We start from the raw sequence: 20,359 nt of genomic DNA, 5'->3' as shown, positions 1-20,359 counted from the left end.
CGTGGAGTTGGTGCCGATGACAGATACAACGACAGCAGCTGATATTTTTACCGCACTCGTCGGCGCGCTGGACAGGGTCGGAGTGGACTGGTCCCGCGCTGTCAGCCTGGCTACAGATGGTGCGCCCTCAATGATCGGGAAAAAAGCAGGCGTTGTGACAAAGTTCAGAGAGAAAGTGCAATCTGCAAATGGAGGACGTGATTTTTGACTTTTCACTGTATTTTGCACCAGGAGGCTTTGTGTTGCAAGTCATTAAAGATGGATAACGTCATGAAGGTGGTCATCCAAACTGTTAATTTCATCCGATCCAGAAGCCTGAATCACCGTCAGTTTGACAGCCTTCTCAGAGAGAAAGACCACATCTATGGCCTGCCATACCACACTGAGGTAAGATGGTTAAGCCGAGGTGCTGTGCTGAGGCGTTTCTTTGATTTACGAGAAGAAATTGAACAGTTCATGGAAGAAAAGGGCAAACCAGTGTTAGAATTTCATTCCGCAGAATGGATGCAGGACCTTGCATTTATGGTGGATGTTACAGAGCACCTGAATAACTTGAACAAACAGCTGCAAGGGCGCAACAAAGTTGTCACGCAGTATTATGACAGCATACGTTCTTTCAAGTTGAAGCTGTCATTGTGGGAGACGCAACTTGCCGGTGGTGATGCAGCTCACTTCCCCTGTCTGAAAAATGTGTGCGCGACCCAACATGTGGCAGACATGAAGCGGATCAAAGATAAAATAACGGGACTGTTACGGGAGTTTGAGCAACGCTTTCAGATTTATGTTTATGTTTTTATGTTGATGTGCTATTGTTTTTAATTGATTTTATTTGTATATTTAACCTATTATTGACTCTGTGGTTCTTGCACTTGTTTGGGGAACAGGATTTCATTATTTTTATCTACATTTCTGCCTGAGAAATGACACCCTGATATAGTTCTGTGATCTGTGAAACAGTTCTGTTAATCACTGAGGCATTGTGTGTTTGTGTGTTCTTTTTCTTTAGAATTTTCAAATAAACTTGACGTGTTTTATGATTAATAGTGATGTTGTGCTTGTACTATTTTGGACACTGTCCTCAGGCTCCAGCTTTATGTTGTATGTTGATCGTATTAAAACAAATAAAACAATCTGAAGTTGTTGTTTTTAAGTTATATATACCATGATTTTTCCGGTCCGGCCCACTTGGGAATAGATTTTCCTCCATGTGGCCCCTGAGCTAAAATGAGTTTGACACCCCTGTTATAAAGGCTTTAAATAGCATTCATAAAGGCTTCATAAACACTACATAAATACTTCACAAATGGTCTATAAACGTATGTCATACTCTACAAATGGTGTGTAAACATACACATTGAGTTATGTCACATTTGGCAATTCACTCTACAGTGGCAATGGTTATGTAACCCTTTATAGAGTATGACAAACACTTATAAATGATTTGTGAATGTAGTGCTTGTACTTGGTTTAAAGTGGGACCGATATTTAAATGTTGTTTTACCCCAACAATACTTATTTAATCCCAACACCGGTTGCCAAATTTGAATCATCATCCCATAACTAACATCTGCATGTGAAGAGAGTAGCAATAAAAGGAACTGAAATAGAAAAAAATTAACATTTAGACAAAGGCTACAGAGGCAGATAGCCAGGAATGGAAAAGCTAGCTGTATTATGTGGAGATGATTGGACAAAAAAGGTTGCTGAATTAAGAACAGTTGGTGAAGACAAAGAAATCCTAACAAAAATCTTATGGACTAGTCCAATGTAAACCATTTTGATTACAATGAACATACAAAACGACATTACAAATATCGCTTTCACAATCCCCATATAAAAATACCAGGTTGTGAGATTTATGTTCCGTGAAAATATTTACAGGATCATACAGGTCTACAGTCTACAGTCGGTTAGAATACTACTATATGTCGGAAGTGTAAAACAATGGTCATTTATATTTCCATTGTTTAATTTCAAATAGTGAAACACCAGAGAACTCCGCTATCCACAGTCAGATGCAGTCAAGTGAGCTGCAATGATTTATGAGTCTATTTCCTGTGATCTCATAACTAGTCAGAGTGTAGCCCAACTGTGAGGAAAGTCTGATGAACATTGTATTTCTGTTCTGGTAAAGGTTCAGGTCAGTCAGCCCATGGCATGGAGTCCAAAGACAACCAGTCAGAAATCAACATGGCTGAAGGTGTATGTCACGATCGTCAGGGAGAGAAGTAGACCAATGCGCAGCGTGATGAACGAACATGTTACTTTATTTAATTAAAGCACGAACAAAACAACAAACGACTCGTAACGTCCACGGTGACAAAGACCGAACACGGAACAAAAACCCACCAACACAAAGTGAAACACAGACAGTTTAAATATGGCTCCCAATCAGAGACAACCAGCCAACAGCTGACACTCGTTGCCTCTGATTGGGAGTCACTCAGGCAAAACATAGAAATAGACGAACTAGAACCCCCAACATAGAAATACACCACATAGAACAAACACACCCTGGCTCAACAACTAGAGTCCCATAGCCAGGGTGTGACAGTGCAACAGTGGTGTCCAACATCCTCAGGGCAGGTCCACAAGTTGAGAACAGAAACAGACTTTATGTCCCTCTAGTATGGCAAGCAGAGGACCTGTGAAGGAAGGAGCAACACAAATAATTTAATCAAGTGCGCTTTCGGTGTGATAATAAGAACCATCATGTTTTTTAGCATTTACAGTGGCAAGCTCATTTGTAAAATGTTGTAAACATACAGTGCTATGAAAAAGTATTTGCCCCCTTTCTAATTTTCTCTACTTTTGCATATTTGTGATACTGAATGTTATCAGATCTTCAATCAAAACCTAATATTAGATAAAGGGAATATAAGTGGACAAATAACACAACAATTACATATTTATTAAAATAAATAAAGTTATGCAACACCCAATTCCCCTGTGTGAAAAAGTAATTGCCCCCTTACACTCAATAACTGGTTGTGCCACCTTTAGCTGCAATGACTCCAACCAAATGCTTCCTGTAGTTGTTGATCAGTCTCTCATGTCGCTGTGGAAGAATTTTGGCCCACTCTTCCATGTAGAAGCAGTTATGGTCAATGAACTAACCACTGATCATAATCTTGATGTGATTGGCCTGACTGAAACATGGCTTAAGCCTGATGAATTTACTGTGTTAAATGAGGCCTCTCTTCCTGGTTACACTAGTGACCATTTCCTCTGCACATCCCGCAAAGGCGGAGGTGTTGCTAACATTTACGATAGCAAATGTCAATTTACCCCCCAGAAATGTACTAGTGTTCGTCTTTTGAACTTCTAGTCATGAAATCTATGCAGCCTACTCAATCACTTTTTATAGCTACTGTTTACAGGCCTCCTGGGCCGTATACAGAGTTCCTCACTGAGTTCCCTGAATTCCTATCGGACCTTGTAGTCATGGCAGATAATATATTCATATTTTTGGTGACTTTAATATTCACATGGAAAAGTCCACAGATCCACTCCAAAAGGCTTTTGGAGCCATCATCGACTCAGTGGGTTTTGTCCAACATGTCTCCGGACCTACTCATTGCCACAGTCATACCCTGGATCTAGTTTTGTCCCGTGGAATAAATATTGTGGATCTAAATGTTTTTCCTCATAACCCTGGACTATCGGACCACAATCTTATTACATTTGCAATCGCAACAAATAATCTGCTCAGACCCCAACCAAGGACCATCAAAAGCCGTGCTATAAATCTCGGACAACCCAAAGATTCCTAGAGGCCCTTCCAGACTCCCACCACCTACTCAAGGACGTCGGAGTACAAAAATCAGTTAACGACCTAACTGAGGATCTAAATGTAACCTTGCGTAATACCCTAGATGTAGTCACACCCTTAAAAACAAAAAACATTTGTCACAAGAAACTAGCTCCCTGGTATACAGAAAATACCTGAGCCCTGAAGCAAGCTTCCAGAAAATTAGAACGGAAATGGCGCTCCACCAAACTGGAATTCTTCCTACTAGCTTGGAAAGAAGGTACAGTGCAATATCGAAGAGCCCTCACTGCTGCTCGATCACCCTATTTTCCCAACCTAATTGAGGAGAATAAGAACAATCCAACATTTCTATTTGATACTGTCGCAAAGCTAACTAAAAACAAGCATTCCCCAAGAGAGGATGCCTTTCACTTGTGGTCCTCTGTAGCTCAGCTGGTAGAGCACGGCGCTTGTAACGCCAAGGTAGTGGGTTCGATCCCCGGGACCACCCATACACACAAAAAAAAAAAAATGTATGCACGCATGACTGTAAGTCGCTTTGGATAAAAGCGTCTGCTAAATGGCATATTATATTATTATTATTATACTTCAGCAGTGATGAATTCATGAACTTCTTCGACGAAAAGATCATGATCATTAGAAAGCAAATTACGGACTCCTCTTTGAATCTGCGTATTTCTCCAAAGCTCAGCTGCACAAAACTGCCAGGACCTAGGATCAATGGAGACACAAGTTATTTAATCCTATATCTCTTGACACATTCATGAAAATAGTCATGGTCTCTAAACCTTCAAGCTGCATACTGGACCCTATTCCAACTAAACTACTGAAAGAGCTACTTCCTGTGCTTGGCCCTCCTATGTTGAACATAATAAATGGCTCCCTATCCACTGGATGCGTACCAAACTCACTAAAAGTCGCAGTAATAAAGCCTCTCTTGAAAAAGCCAAACCGTGACCGAGAAAATGTAAAAAACGAGCGGCCTATATCGAATCTCCCATTCCTCTCAAAAATTTAAGAAAAAGCTGTTGTGCAGCAACTCACTGCCTTCCTGAAGACAAATAATGTATACGAAACGCTTCAGTCTGGTTTTAGACCCCATCATAGCACTGAGACTGCACTCGTGAAGGTGGTTAATCACTATTTATTGGCGTCAGACCAAGGCTCTACATCTGTCCTCGTGCTCCTAGACCTTAGTGCTGCTTTTGACACCATCGATCACCACATTCTTTTGGAGAGATTGGAAACCTTAATTGGTCTACACGGACAAGTTCTTGCCTGGTTTAGATCTTATCTGTTGGAAAGATATCAGTTTGTCTCTGTGGATGGTTTGTCCTCTGACAAATCAATTGTACGTTTCGGTGTTCCTCAAGGTTCTGTTTTAGGACCACTATTGTTTTCACTTTATATTTTACCTCTTGGTGATGTCATTCGGAAACACAATGTTAACTTTCATTGCTATACGGACGATACACAGCTGTACATTTCAATGAAACATGGTGAAGCCCCAAAATTGCCTACCCTTGAAGCCTGTGTTTCAGACATAAGGAAGTGGATGATGGCAAATGTTTTACTTTTAAACGCGGACAAAACAGAGATGCTAGTTCTAGGTCCCAAGAAACAAAGATCTTCTGTTGGATCTGACAATTAATCTTGATGGTTGTACAGTCGTCTCCAAAAAAAAAAGACCCTGATCTCTCTTTTGACGAACATATCAAGAATATTTAAAGGACAGCTTTTTTCCAACTTTGTAACATTGCAAAAATCAGAAACATTTTGTCCAAAAATGACACAGAAAAGCTAATCCATGCTTTTGTCACTTCTAGATTAGACTACTGCAATGCTCTACTCTCCAGCTACCCGGATAAAGCACTAAATAAACTTCAGTTAGTGCTAAACACAGCCGCTAGAATCTTGACTAGAACCAAAAAAATTGATCATATTACTCCAATGGTAGCCTCTGGCTTCCTGTTAAGGCTAGGGCTGATTTCAAGGTTTTACTGCTAACCTACAAAGCATTACATAGGCTTGCTCCTACCTATTTCTCTGATTTGGTCCTGCCATACATACCTACACGTACACTACGGTCATAAGACGCAGGCCTCCTTATTGTCCCTAGAATTTCTAAGCAAACAGCTGGAGGCAGAGCTTTCTCCTACAGAGCTCAATTTTTATGGAATGGTCTGCCTATCCATGTGAGAGACGCAGACTCTGTCTCAACCTTTAAGTCTTTACTGAAGGTCCTATGATTGAGTGTAGTCTGGCCCAGGGGTGCAAAGGTGAACGGAAAGGCACTGAAGCAACAAACCGCCCTTGCTGTCTCTGCCTGGCCGGTTCCCGTCTCTCCATTGGGATTCTCTGCCTCTGACCCTATTACGGGAGCTGAGTCACTGGCTTACTGGTGCTTTCCATGCCGTCCCTAGGAGGGGTGCGTCACTTGAGTGGGTTGAGTCACTGACGTGATCTTCCTGTCCGGTTTGCCCGTCAGCCTTGTCTGAGGGTAGTAAGTTGGTGGTCTGTTGATATCCCTCTAGTGGTGTGTGGGCTGTGCTTTTGCAATGTGGGTGGGGTTATATCCTGCCTGGTTGGCCCTGTCCAGGGGTATCGTCGGACGGGGCCACAGTGTCTCCAGACTCCCCCTGTCTCAGCCTCCAGTATCTATGCTGCAATAGTCTATGTGCCAGGGGGCTAGAGTCAGTCTGTTAGATCTGGTGTTATTCTCCTGTCTTATCCGGTGTGAATTGAAGTAATTCTCTCTCCCTCCTCTCCCAGAGGACCTGAGCCCTAGGACCATGCCTCAGGACTACCTGGCCTGATGACTCCTTGCTGTCCCCAGTCAACCTGGTCGTGCTGCTACTCCAGTTTCAACTCTTCTGCCTGCAGCTATGGAACCCTGACCTGTTCCCCGGACGTGCTACCTAGTCCCAGACCTGCTGTTTTCAACTCTCTCTCTCTCTCTACCGCACCTGCTATTTCAACCTCTAAATGCCCAGCTATGAAAAGCCAAGTGACATTTACTCCTGATGTACTGACCTGTTGCAACCTCTACAACCACTGTGATTATTATTTGACCCTGCTGGTCATCTATGAACGTTTGAACATCTTGGAGAAAAATCTGGCCTTAATGGCCATGTACTGTTATAATCTCCACCCGGCACAGCCAGAAGGAGACTGGCCACCCCTCAGAGCCTGGTTCCTCTCTAGGTTTCTTCCTTGGTTTCTGCCTTTCTAGGGAGTTTTTCCAAGCCACCATGCTTCTACATCTGCATTGCTTGCTGTTTGGGGTTTTAGGCTGGGTTTCTGTATAGCACTTTGTGACATCTGCTGATGCAAAAAGGGCTTTATAAATACATTTGATTGATTGGTTGAATGAATATGACACGTAGTCACAAGCTTACCTTACCATCATGTTTAAGAAGTTTTCTTGTCAAGTGTTGCAGACCTGGAACACCCACTGCACCAGACTAGATAACCAGACCTCCTTCTATACCTAAAATACAACAGGATAATGCTTTGTCCTTTTTTCCAGAAATTGAACTTTGTCTTTAGCCTTTCCCAACACCCCAAAACACACGTGCAGAGGCATGGAACATTTTTGGGAATATGTGCCCAGCTAAAGGGCACAACACTAGTACACAGAGGGATGCTGGGAAATGACACTAGCCACCCTTCTGTTACTGATCCACATCTCAAACTTCTAGGCTGACTGCAGCCACAGAATATGTAATTAAATCATTTCTCAAGTAGTGCTAGTGTTTAACTACTACTGTCATAGTACAAGTCATACTTTATAAATAATTAGAAATGACTGCATATCTTTGTCATTCACAACAGACAGTTCTCTCAATAATTTGTGTCCGACGACAAACCTTAAAACACCTTCTGCGCCTTGAGGTCAGTCAGCCCATCGACTGACAGGAAAATATTAATGGCTGAAGGTGCAACAGTGGTGTCCAACATCCTCAGAGCAGGTCCACAAGTTGAGGACAGAATCAGACTTCACGTCCCTCAATTGCGTCAAGCAGAGGATCTGTGAATAAACATAAGGAGCAGAGCCAAAGATTTCATCATAATGTTTCATGAATATTCAAACCGGCAGGAAAGTTAGTAGACAGCACAAAAAATTAGTGAAACTCACAACATAAAAGTCACTAATATATTTTTGGGGATCACAAACTGGACCCTGAAAAGAGCTGTTGTACACCCAGATTCAAATAGCCTGCATCAAGGTAAAAGAGAAATGTATGTTGAAGGAGGATCTGTGACTTGTTGGCTATAAACATTCTAAATGTCAATTGCAGACAGTGCAAGGTCATTAATCTGCATTGGTTTGAAGCTGTATTGAACTTGCCCCTACCACTAGTTATTGTCCCCACCACTATATTCGTCATATTCATGTTATGTGTAGATGTCCACACGAGTATGAAATACCTACAGTTTTGCAGCACAGTTTCACAATTGATGTGAAAGCAGTCATAAGTAAGACATATAATTTATTTGGATATATTTTGTGTGAAAAAGCCCTCAAGGGATAGTTTTCCATAAGTTCCTACATGGAAAGGTGGCTATTGACATCTACAACTGACTCTGCTCTTGGTCAGGGATAAGGGATGTAAAAACGTAATAGTTATGGTTATAATGACACTTATTACAATAATAATATAATAATAATAATAATAATAATAATATGCCATTTAGCAGACACTTTTATCCAAAGCGACTTACAGTCATGCGTGGATAAGAGCGTCTGCTAAATTACGTAAATGTAATGCATACATTTTTGTGTATGGGTGGTCCCGGGGATCGAACCCACTACCTTGGCGTTCCAAGCGCCGTGCTCTACCAGCTGAGCTACAGAGGACCACAACTACAAGTGACTGAAAACATTGACATTCCCAATAGACTCGTTTTAGGTCCCAACCAGTGACAGTAAATTATTTGATTAATCTGTGTCTAAAAATAAGATTGACAACACACCTTTAGGCTTTAATGTTTTGACTTCTGAAGAGTTGAAACGGTTCCGTCCAACATGGAGAAGGGATGATAAGACCATTGAGATTTAGAGACACTGCTGCTCGAAACACACGCATCACCTGTGAATACACATGTATGAAATTATTAGATCAAGAAAATTAATAAAATAAAATGAATACCTCATTGACCTCCAGTCATGAGAGGATATGAATATCCAGTTTATTCCGGCCTAGTGACAGTGTTAATCATTGTAAAAAGATCACAGCATTACTTGCATATATTTTGATCTAGAAAGGCTCCCCACCAGTGATGCATACATCTGAGGAACAATGTGGAATGTCCAACAGTTTTATTTCGCCACATGGTTGACAGCAGAGTAATGTCCGAATCACATCCAAAATGGGAAAGCATTAAGTCTTGATGATAAACTTAACACAGAAAACAGCCTGTAAAAAAGACTGATAAAACTTTTTACGGAATGTTTCTTTAAGCTATATCCAAACGGAGGTGATTCAATGAGGTTCTTAATTGGTCCTTCACAAACTGGCAAAGATCAAGTCCAAATATAATCAATCATGAAAAAAAATGTAATAATAAAAATTGGACTATTTTCTTTGGTTTTTCTTCAGTGTCATAAAAAAAAAGAAAGCAGGCACCCAAAGTGAAAGCCAAGGGAATCTGCAAAGTCCACCACTCAGTCTAAATCCCTACTTTACTGTCTCTCTTGTTAAATGTTAAGCTAAAAAATAGGGAAAACATAAAAACTGTCCTTCTACAGTTTAGTCATTTAGCAAATTCTCTTATCCAGAGCGATTTACAGGAGCAATCATTGTTAAGTGCCTTGCTCAAGGGTCCAGACAGATTTTTCACCTAGTCGGCTCGGGGATTACGAAGCAACAACCATTCAGTTACTGGCCCAATGTTCTTAACCGCTAGGCTACCAGCCGCCTAATTCACATAGGCTACTCTAAAGACACTACTCTTTCTTGTGTACTTTAACTTTGAGTTAATCTCTCGTGGACAGAAGCACATAACATAGGCCTAAATGGTAGTAACATCTGTCGACAGACTGTGGGACGCTACGACTAACGAGGAACTTTGTTCCGGTACGCTGTTTTAACGTCACTAATAATTTGAACAAATCACAATTTCACCGGTGCGTGCATATTTCGAATTTCGTAAGGGGAAGGGACATTTGGCCTATAGACTTGCAAAAAACTGTCTGAGAGTTTACATTTAGAGGGGTGGAGACTTCGCTGGTCTCGTAAGTATATTTTCTAACAGATCTTAATAGAGCATCTGACGCAATTCAGTGAAATTCCGTGTCTGAGATTATCCAGCATTTGGTCATTGGTAAAGGTCTGTGTTTGGAAGGTGATGAATGTTTGAAGTTTGATTGATTTGCCCTCCCCAAAAAACACTTTCTGTAACTGGTAGTGGTGAACGGCAGAGAGAGAATACATGTCCTATCTGAATATCAATGGGTAGTGTTTCATCACGACTCATCTTTGATTAAATTCACTACAGTATTTCTGGCACTAATGGTTGTTGATTCTGACGGAAACTGACCAACAATCTGCCCTTGTGTTGTTTCATGGGGACTGATGCTATATGAATTATCATTATGTAGGCCTTTGTGAGAAACAAAGGACCATGGATGGGTTTGGGATATCGCCTCATTCTCCTCAAGCTTATCTATTTCAGAAAGCAAATAGCTGGGTGACAAGTTGTTTATAGTTGGAGTCCCTGCAACAATGTGTACATTTTTTTATTAGGTTTTCTTCTCCAAATCATTTGTTCCCAGGTTTACTAATAATGTGCACCTTATTTTCCTACATAGGTCTACCTGGTTGTTACCAGAATCTGAGGCTTGCTCTATGATCCTACAGTGCAGATCAGACTCTTCCTTAACCCAAATATCAGCAAGTCCATTTACCTGGCCAAGCATGGTTGCTTTATCAGTGCACTGTACCAGATACAGTGGGGGGAAAAAGTATTTAGTCAGCCACCAATTGTGCAAGTTCTCCCACTTAAAAATATGAGAGAGGCCTCTAATTTTCATCATAGGTACACGTCAACTATGACAGACAAATTGAGAATTTTTTTTCCAGAAAATCACATTGTAGGATTTTTAATGAATTTATTTGCAAATTATGGTGGAAAATAAGTATTTGGTCACCTACAAACAAGCAAGATTTCTGGCTCTCACAGACCTGTAACTTCTTCTTTAAGAGGCTCATCTGTCCTCCACTCGTTACCTGTATTAATGGCACCTGTTTGAACTTGTTATCAGTATAAAAGACACCTGTCCACAACCTCAAACAGTCACACTCCAAACTCCACTATGGCCAAGCTGTCAAAGGACACCAGAAACAAAATTGTAGACCTGCACCAGGCTAGGAAGACTGAATCTGCAATAGGTAAGCAGCTTGGTTTGAAGAAATCAACTGTGGGAGCAATTATTAGGAAATGGAAGACATACAAGACCACTGATAATCTCCCTCGATCTGGGGCTCCACGCAAGATCTCACCCCGTGGGGTCAAAATGATCACAAGAACGGTGAGCAAAAATCCCAGAACCACACGGGGGGACCTAGTGAATGACCTGCAGAGAGCTGGGACCAAAGTAACAAAGCCTACCATCAGTAACACACTACGCCGCCAGGGACTCAAATCCTGCAGTGCCAGACGTGTCCCCCCTGCTTAAGCCAGTACATGTCCAGGCCCGTCTGAAGTTTGCTAGTGTGCATTTGGATGATCCAGAAGAGGATTGGGAGAATGTCATATGGTCAGATGAAACCAAAATATAACTTTTTGGTAAAAACTCAACTCGTCGTGTTTGGAGGACAAAGAATGCTGAGTTGCATCCAAAGAACACCATACCTACTGTGAAGCATGGGGGTGGAAACATCATGCTTTGGGGCTGTTTTTTCTGCAAAGGGACCAGGACGACTGATCCGTGTAAAGGAAAGAATGAATGGGGCCATGTATCGTGAGATTTTGAGTGAAAACCTCCTTCCATCAGCAAGGGCATTGAAGATGAAACGTGGCTGGGTCTTTCAGCATGACAATGATCCCAAACACACCGCCCGGGCAACGAAGGAGTGGCTTCGTAAGAAGCATTTCAAGGTCCTGGAGTGGCCTAGCCAGTCTCCAGATCTCAACCCCATAGAAAATCTTTGGAGGGAGTTGAAAGTCCGTGTTGCCCAGCGACAGCCCCAAAACATCACTGCTCTAGAGGAGATCTGCATGGAGGAATGGGCCAAAATACCAGCAACAGTGTGTGAAAACCTTGTGAAGACTTACAGAAAACGTTTGACCTGTGTCATTGCCAACAAAGGGTATATAACAAAGTATTGAGAAACTTTTGTTATTGACCAAATACTTATTTTCCACCATAATTTGCAAATAAATTCATTAAAAATTCTACAATGTGATTTTCTGGGGGGTTTTTTCTCATTTTGTCTGTCATAGTTGACGTGTACCTATGATGAAAATTACAGGCTTCTCTCATCTTTTTAAGTGGGAGAACTTGCACAATTGGTGGCTGACTAAATACTTTTTTCCCCCACTGTAAGTCTCATTAGAGATGGTTTCTTTAGCATGATGAGGAGATACCCGTCTTGCTTTAGGTCCCAGGTATTTCAAGCAGATGGAGCTGGCCTTCTTCTGAGATTTCATCTGCTCTATATTTTGGGCCTGTTGTATCCTTTTCTTTCTGAGATATATTTCAGACATTCTATCAGGAACAGCTAAAATAACTGCTTTCGTTTTTTTGGTTTGACCTGCAACATCAGGTATTGTAAACAGCTTTTGTGAGATTTCTCAGATTTTTGCTAGAGCAAGTCCATACCTCGTCAATATTTGACTCACTTTACAGGATATACGAAAGGCAATTTGAGACTTTTTCAGATTTTGCAAACTAATATCAAAGTTTTCTGCTAGAACATCATAGAGAGTATTCACGTAACTTCCTTTTGCCCTGTTTGCAAATCTGTGAACCTCATACATTACACCATAAGTTAGTAAGTTCGGTTCAAGTTTCATTTTGGCTGCCGGTTTCGATTTAATATCAAGGTCTAGACCTATTTCCTTGCAGCGGGGGAAGGAGTTGTGGAAAGCGTCCTGCTTGGTTCCTCCGTAGGCAAGCACCATGGTCTAAGAATTTGTTCTCTTTGAAATTTGACTGCCTGTGCCCCCCTTGCTTTTATAGCGGCTCCGTCTTCCCTTTTCCCTTTTACAGGCAGTCGTCTTATTTCTGTTACTTCTTTCAGTCTTTGATATTTTATCACAAGTGGTGCACTGCTGACCTCCAGCTCACTTGAAATCATAGTGTGATTCCTTTTTTTGCAACTATTCCTCTTTTTGCCAACCACCAGTGAGAACACTTTCTTTGAAAGTGCTAGCATTATTTCGGTTGATTTGCCATTCATTTTCTTCTGAATTATTCTCAACTTTCCAATAATACTTACAAAGGACTTTGATTGATTTTTCAAATCAATATCGAAATTGTGCTCGAGGACATCAATGATAATCTCCTTGTATATTCCACACACTTCTTTGGCAAAATTTGCCACTTCAATCATTACGCATTTTGTTAATAAATGCAAGTCAAGTTTATCTTTTACCTCATATTTTGATTTCACATCAAGATCTAGACCTATTTTCATGCAGAGGGGGTAATTGTCATTTACTTGCTCTTCTGTTGTAGACGCCATAAAGGATCTGTCCCTTTTAGGTCTGTTCACTGTTTGCACGTCACACAGTGTTACCACTGTACAGCTGGTCTCCATTTTAACAAGCTGAGGAGATACAAGGTCCAGATCAGGCTCGTCCTTTATGCAGATGTGAAGAGGGTAAAAGTCCTTAACTTTCTCCTCTGTTGTAGATGTAATAACAGATTGGTCCTTTGTAGGTCTGTACACTGCCTCCTCACAGAATGTTACACCTGTCTGAGTAGAGATGGCCTCCATCTTAACAGGAGATATGAGGTCCACATTAGGTTCATCCTTTAGGCAGATGTCCGTGGGTCCTGTTTTATCTGACACACTGTCATAACTCTCGAGAGGGAAGATTCTCGAGAGGGAATTTTGTGATAGGTTCATTGTCTTCAGATCAGGAAGGTCAAACATTTCCGTTAAGGTGTTAGGGTTTCTTCCTCGGAGATATTTTCCTTTTCTCATCAAGCGTTTTAATCTTGACATTGTGTGGGTTGCAAACTCATACCGTTGAGTCTCATTTTGCAAACCAAGCTCAAAATTGTATTCTAAAATGTCATAGATAACATACTGTTGATATTATTTATTTTTCTGGCAAAATCGGAAACCTCAGCCATTACGCCATTTGTCAGTAACTATAAATCCAGTTTCTGTTTTCCTCCAGATCCCACACTGAAATCTAAACCTATTTCTTTGCAGTTGGAGTATGGGTCCTTCAACCTTCTCCCATTTGAGGACCTTCCTGAAGCAATAGTGTCATAGCAACTGACATGACACTGCCAAACACTTCTATTTTCTCCCCGGTTTTGTGTTTTCACTCCTTTATTCCCTTTTACATTGATGAAAATTTGAGTAGAGGGTATGTTCAATAGTGAATAATTATCTGGAATAATTGATCCAGCTTTAATCTCCCTTTCTCCCCTCTCTTCTGACAACATACCTCAAATCTGGCCCTGTGTTGTTTCATGGGGACTTGTGGTATCTGGGTGATCTTTCTGTGGGCCTACATGGGAATCTACAGCTCATGGTATGGATATATAATCTTTCTCCTCAACCAACGTCTACATGCATTTTTGAGATGCACTTACTGCCTAATATGTGACTTCTGATTACAGTCCCTGTAGAATCATGTTCATTCATTGATTCAGCATTAATCTCCATATAATTTCTTACTGTATTTACTGACAATGGACAGCTTGTCAGCCCATGTGTTGATTAATGAGGATTTATGGTGTATGGGTGATCTATATGTGTATCAATAGTATCAAGCCAAATGACAGCGGGGGATATCTCCTAATCCTCTTCTAGCTTCAGGGTACATCTATCCATTTAATACCAAAGTACTACAAAGAAACTACCAAATTAATGTTGGTCAAAAGTAGTTTTTAGCTAGCTAGAAAAAGGCCAAGATGATCATTATATCTTAATAGATTTTTTTTTTTGAAGAATTATGTTTTCTGTTGTTGGGTACATGTGGGGACCTCAGATGTTTTTGGTTTTTTCGTGGATGCTTAGGGATATTGGGTCTAGGCAGGGACAGAGAGAATCCACAGGAGGGTCCGATGGGTCGACCAGCCTGAATGTGGACAATTTTGATTGTATTTTGTTTTCTGAGGCTTTCATGTGTATTCGATTGCATCATAGCTTAAGATGCATTGATGAAGATGTATACATTGATCTGGAGTACTTAGGTGGTCGCCTGGGGCAGAGGGGCCGTGAGAGAATTTTCCTGTCTTGATTGATTGATGGATATTTGGAATGAAAGCTGCCAGACAGGTTTTTCGCTCTTACACTCCATAGCAATTTGTTTACACTCCATAAAAATGTGTTTACACTCCATGAAAATGTGTGTTTATTCTCCATAAATGTTGTTTTATTGCTAAAGTTACTCAAGAAGCCTGATGTAATAAAAATTGTTATTTGTCATAATCCTATTATTTTTGTTTTCGAGACTTAATTAGTCTCGAAGGGGGGAAATATGTAGTATCTGAACAGTTTATAATTTTGGCTGACGTTTGCAATTGGTGTGTTAGATAAATTTTACTCTGCCTTGCTGAAACATCTGGAAAGCATTACTATAGGGGCCCCCTGAAACAGAGGAGACTTGGATATGTGGAAGCCAGGGATTGGTCTATTCAAAACACCCATCTTATGTTACATAGGATATATATCAGGTTTTCAACAAAGGACGGGGAGAATAATCATATTTGAGATTGGGTTAGTTGTTCTCCAGATTCTGCAGAAATCTGTAAATTGACGCTGAAATCTTTTGATATAATAAACCTTTATAATCAAAGTACAGTGTCAGCGGATTCCTTGTCAACACAGCATATCAGCATCGTTGTTCGGCCACCACATGTTCAAATGAGCACAGAGTCCAAAAAATGTATTGTATGCTGCTGCATAAATTATGTAATAGGCCATGGAGATATGTATACTGTAGCTAAGAAAGTAATACTAAGTGTATGTTGTGTAGTAAGCTGCTAGTAGCCCATGTGCCTCATTCTAATAATTTGGTCCCTTTCCCCCTCATAACTCATCCTACTGTTCTGACTTTGTGGTGTGTAACCGGTGTGAAATGGCTAGCTAGTTAGCGGCGTGCACTAGTAGCATTTCAATCGGTGACTTCACTCGCTCTGAGACCTTGAAGTAGTTGTTTCCCTTGCTCTGCAAGGGCCGGGCTTTTGTGGAGCGACGGGTAACGGTGCTTCGAGGGTGACTGTTGTCAATGTGTGCAGAGGGTCCCTGGTTCAAGCCCAGATAGGGGCGAGGAGAGGGACGGAAGCAACACTGTTACAGGTGCATATGTAGCCTGAGAAATGTAATCATCTAATATTGTAAGAGCTTTCATTGTCTGCTTATATTCCCCCTTTATTTATCCTACGGTTCTGACTTGGTGTACAGGAAAAATACTGTAAGAACAGCCCATGTTCTGAATTCTGTCACTGTACGTTTCAAAAGTGCTGAACAAATAGTTATATTGACTACGTCCGTCCTAGCTCGCTCATTAATGTCTTAATCGAAATTACGGATTGCCTCTTATCTGCTCATCGTTTTCTTATGCTATAGCTTGTACATCTCAATTGTCAGTAGAAACCACATTTGTTTAACCTCTTAAATGTAATGGCAAATGTAGATTTCTGCCGAAATAGACATACCCAAAAGTAACTGCTATTCATGTATAATTATATGATTCTGACATGCAAAAACGTATATATTTGCAAAGAAGACATCTGGGAGATTATGAGGAAATGATCAGAAGGTAGATAGGAGTTACATAGTTCAGAATACACAAGATCAAGCACACACAAAATAACTGTTCTGTTTTTTTATTTTGAAAGTTATCTTTCATTGACAAACTATTAGTGAATTATTGACGACTATTATTATTGACGTCAGGTGTGGTCACGGGACGTTTCCAAGTGTCCCTAAACCTCTCCAAAGTGGCATATAATAATAATAATAATATGTCTGTAAATTAGATAATTACAGTGCTATTACATATTTGCAATCCCTAAATGCTATTTGTTCAGTATAAAAACACAATTTCTACCATATCAACCTCACTCAAACATTGTGGTGGTGTTATGGGGTATCCAGCGTACATTCAAGTGTCCTTTTAACCTCTCCAAAGTGTCCGAATGTGGTAATGGCACTGCTTTTGCACACTGGATATGCCTAAAAGTTATTGTTCACTATAAAAACTAAATCTCTACAACACCTACCTCTCTCAAACATTGTGGTGGTGTCAACATACATACAGGGGATATCCAAGTGTTTTTTCAACCTCTCCAAAGTGGCTGAACGTTTAGCCTATCCAATGTATTGGACCCACATACAAATGAACTGTTTACAAAAACAATATAAAAGCAACATATATACATAAATATATATATAAAAATGTCTTATCAAACAAAAACTTGGTTACACACGTGTCCTTCACTGAAAAAGGAGCAAAAATAGAAATAAGCTAAACTATTTTAAAATGGCATTCGTGTTCGTTTTACCTCCTTTGGCCGCCATTCCTTCCAGTTCTCTGCTGCCAATGACTGGAACGAATTGCAAAAATCTCTGAAGCTGGAGACTCTTATCTCCCTCACTAACTTTAAGCATCAGTTGTCAGAGCACCTTACCGATCACTGCACCTGTACACAGCCCATCTGAAATTAGCCCACCCAACTACCTCATCCCCATATTGTTATTTATTTTGCTAATTTGCACTCCAGTATCTCTATTTGCACATCATCTCTTGCACATATATCATTCCAGTGTTAATACTAATTGTAATTATTTTGCACTATAGCCTATTTATTGCCTTACCTCCATAACTTGCTACATTTGCACACACTGTATATATATTTTCTGTTGTATTTTTGACTTTATGTTTTGTTTTACCCCATATGTAACTCTGTGTTGTTGTTTTTATCGCACTGCTTTGCTTTATCTTGGCCAGGTCGCAGTTGTACCTGGTTAAATAAAGGTGAAAAAAAAAAAAAAAAAAAAAAACATCCCAGGTGTAGATGATTAGATTTCACTTTCACCATAGCTTGTGCATGTCGTGATAGTCTTTGAAGCATGTTGCCATTAAGTCATACATCATCAGATAACATTGGCAATAGGCTGAATTTGTTCTTACCAACCTAAGGATTAATTTGATACCCCCCATGTAGCTATAGCTTAAACACAGACCAAATCGAAGCTTACCTTGTAAGATGTTTGCTGTTTGGTGAAAGCGTTGTGTAAAATAAACATTTTTATTCTCGGGGCTGGTGATCAATAACGGTAGGTCACAGGCAGACAAATAAGATATCTTTATGATCTGTGGAGTCCCGGCTTTCGGTGTGTATCAACGTATTCCGCTAACCGCAACGTAGGTAGCAGCCATCTTGAACTGAGGTCATCTTCTTCTTCTTCTTCTTCTTCTTCTTCTTCGATGAGGTTTAACGGCGTTTTGGCATCCAATACATTTTGCATTACCGCCACCAACTAGACTGGAGTATAACTCCCTTATACTTTCCTTGAAAAAATAAAAAATAAATACAACAAATACCCTACCATCTAATACTACACTCACCCCCAATTTTTTGGGGGGAATAATTATCACTAACATACTCCACTATTTAAATCTATTTATTCCTACTTCAGGCCAACAGCCTGAAGGGATGGGATACCACCACTTAACACACCCTGTAACGCTTCTGATGTCAAGTCTCGCACACCCAAATACCTCTCTGCAGCTGCCACCACAACCTCTATTTTCTGCAACTTACCCCTGCAGTACAGTTGATAACCATTGCTATAAATGCCAAAAATCCAATCTTACTGAAACATATATCACTTGTTGGTTAATCCTTCTGTACTGGTACATCTCTACTACTCACACCATCCCAATTACCATATACCACTACTTTCCCCAATGCTACACATTCATTCCTGTCTCATGCCCTTCTGCACACTTCTCACACCTAGGAACCTCCGTCCTACACGCTGCTGACACATGCCCATAAGCTTGACACCTGTAACAACGTAATGTATTAGGCACAAAAGCTCGTACCGGATAACTTATATATCCTAAGATCACTTTGTTGGGCAAAGACTCAACATCAGAACTCAAAAGAACAGACAATGACTCTTCTGTTTCTCCACTCACGCCACCATGTCTGCGTCGCACCAAACGACGAGCATCACAAACACCGGGAATCTTCCCCTTCAGTTGGTCAGCTTTCACATTTACCGCTACCCAAGTAATCACGCCTTTCAATGGCACCCTTTTCTTGAGAGCAAAACAATTCAAATGTCTTGCCCCCATTCATTTAACACGGAGCCCCTGCTCCCTCTTACCAGCAAAAACACAAACAATTATCCCTATATCACTTCTGGTTACCCTCTCCGATTTCACAGCACCCACCCTGAAACCACAAATGGATCAGCCAAAAGGCAAGGATCCACTTTTTCCAAAAACTTCACTCCTACTGTCACAGACTCATCTTTATCCTGACCCTCGGTGCAAACCTCGGGCTCCGAGAACTTCACCACACCTACCACCTCCGATACTTCGCCCTCATTCACTTCCATTTCTCCTCCTGTCTTCAACTCACTCTGTTTACACTTTCTACCATTCTTCTTTAACAAACCATCTCCCTTTTTTCCGCCCTTTTTAACTGACTCAAGCTCACCCTCTTCCTCCCTCTCTCTCTAAGACCTCCTCTGCCTCTCTTTTTCCCTCCATTCCTCCTCCGTATTCCAAGTATAACTCTCCTTATGATAGCACTGCACTTCTCTTGACATACATCTAGTTCTTGCCTTGTCTAGGGACGACATTTTTCAACTCCCCCTACTCTTCCAATTTCCCCTACTTCCAATACTATAAATTGTACTGATTTCTTCGTTATGTAGACCCTCAAACACTGAAGTCAGACATGTTTGTTTTCATGTGACGCGCATCAATCCGTCTCATACCCAGCGTCATTGCCTTCTGAAATGAGGTCATCGGCTCGGCCTGCCCTTATAAATGTGTATGCCCATATATTGTAGTAAGTCACACCAAAGATTTGAAGGCACCGATCAATAGCCAAGATACTCAGCTTTCCGCAGACACCCTGCATTTGCAGATAGGTACTACCGCTCTCATACCAGACTGAATTGAAAAAATTAAAGAAATAGGGTCCCCAAATATGGGGACTTTACATTTGTCAGCCATATCAGCTATGTTTTTTTTAACGCCAGTAAATGAGGCTGAATGAACTGTTTCGCTGCCAGACAAGGCTCCGCTGAAAGCCAGGTGTAGCGGTGGTAAGGATTCACTCCATGGTGCTGAAAAGAAAGCTCTGCTGTTGGGACAGCTTTATGTAGGCCCTAACAGTTTGTGGGCACCGTTTGTCACCGTTATAGTGCA

The 20,359-nt window shown here is 40.8% G+C and overlaps 1 long non-coding RNA gene across 1 annotated transcript; it reads right to left on the bottom strand.

Moving 5' to 3' along the window:
* Positions 1-2,493: 2,493 nt before the first annotated feature.
* LOC121574264 lies at positions 2,494-18,354 on the bottom strand. Its single transcript, XR_006002153.1, has 5 exons — positions 18,169-18,354; positions 8,750-8,865; positions 7,642-7,802; positions 7,176-7,262; positions 2,494-2,645 (listed from the first exon to the last, which is right to left on the bottom strand). It is a non-coding gene; the product is annotated as an uncharacterized LOC121574264 (long non-coding RNA).
* Between the last annotated feature and the right edge of the window lie 2,005 nt (positions 18,355-20,359).

Source organism: Coregonus clupeaformis, chromosome 15, assembly GCF_020615455.1.
Source record: "Coregonus clupeaformis isolate EN_2021a chromosome 15, ASM2061545v1, whole genome shotgun sequence".
Classification (NCBI taxonomy): domain Eukaryota; kingdom Metazoa; phylum Chordata; class Actinopteri; order Salmoniformes; family Salmonidae; genus Coregonus; species Coregonus clupeaformis.
Note: the sequence above shows the minus strand (reverse complement) of the source record. Positions and strands in the feature narration are given on the sequence as shown.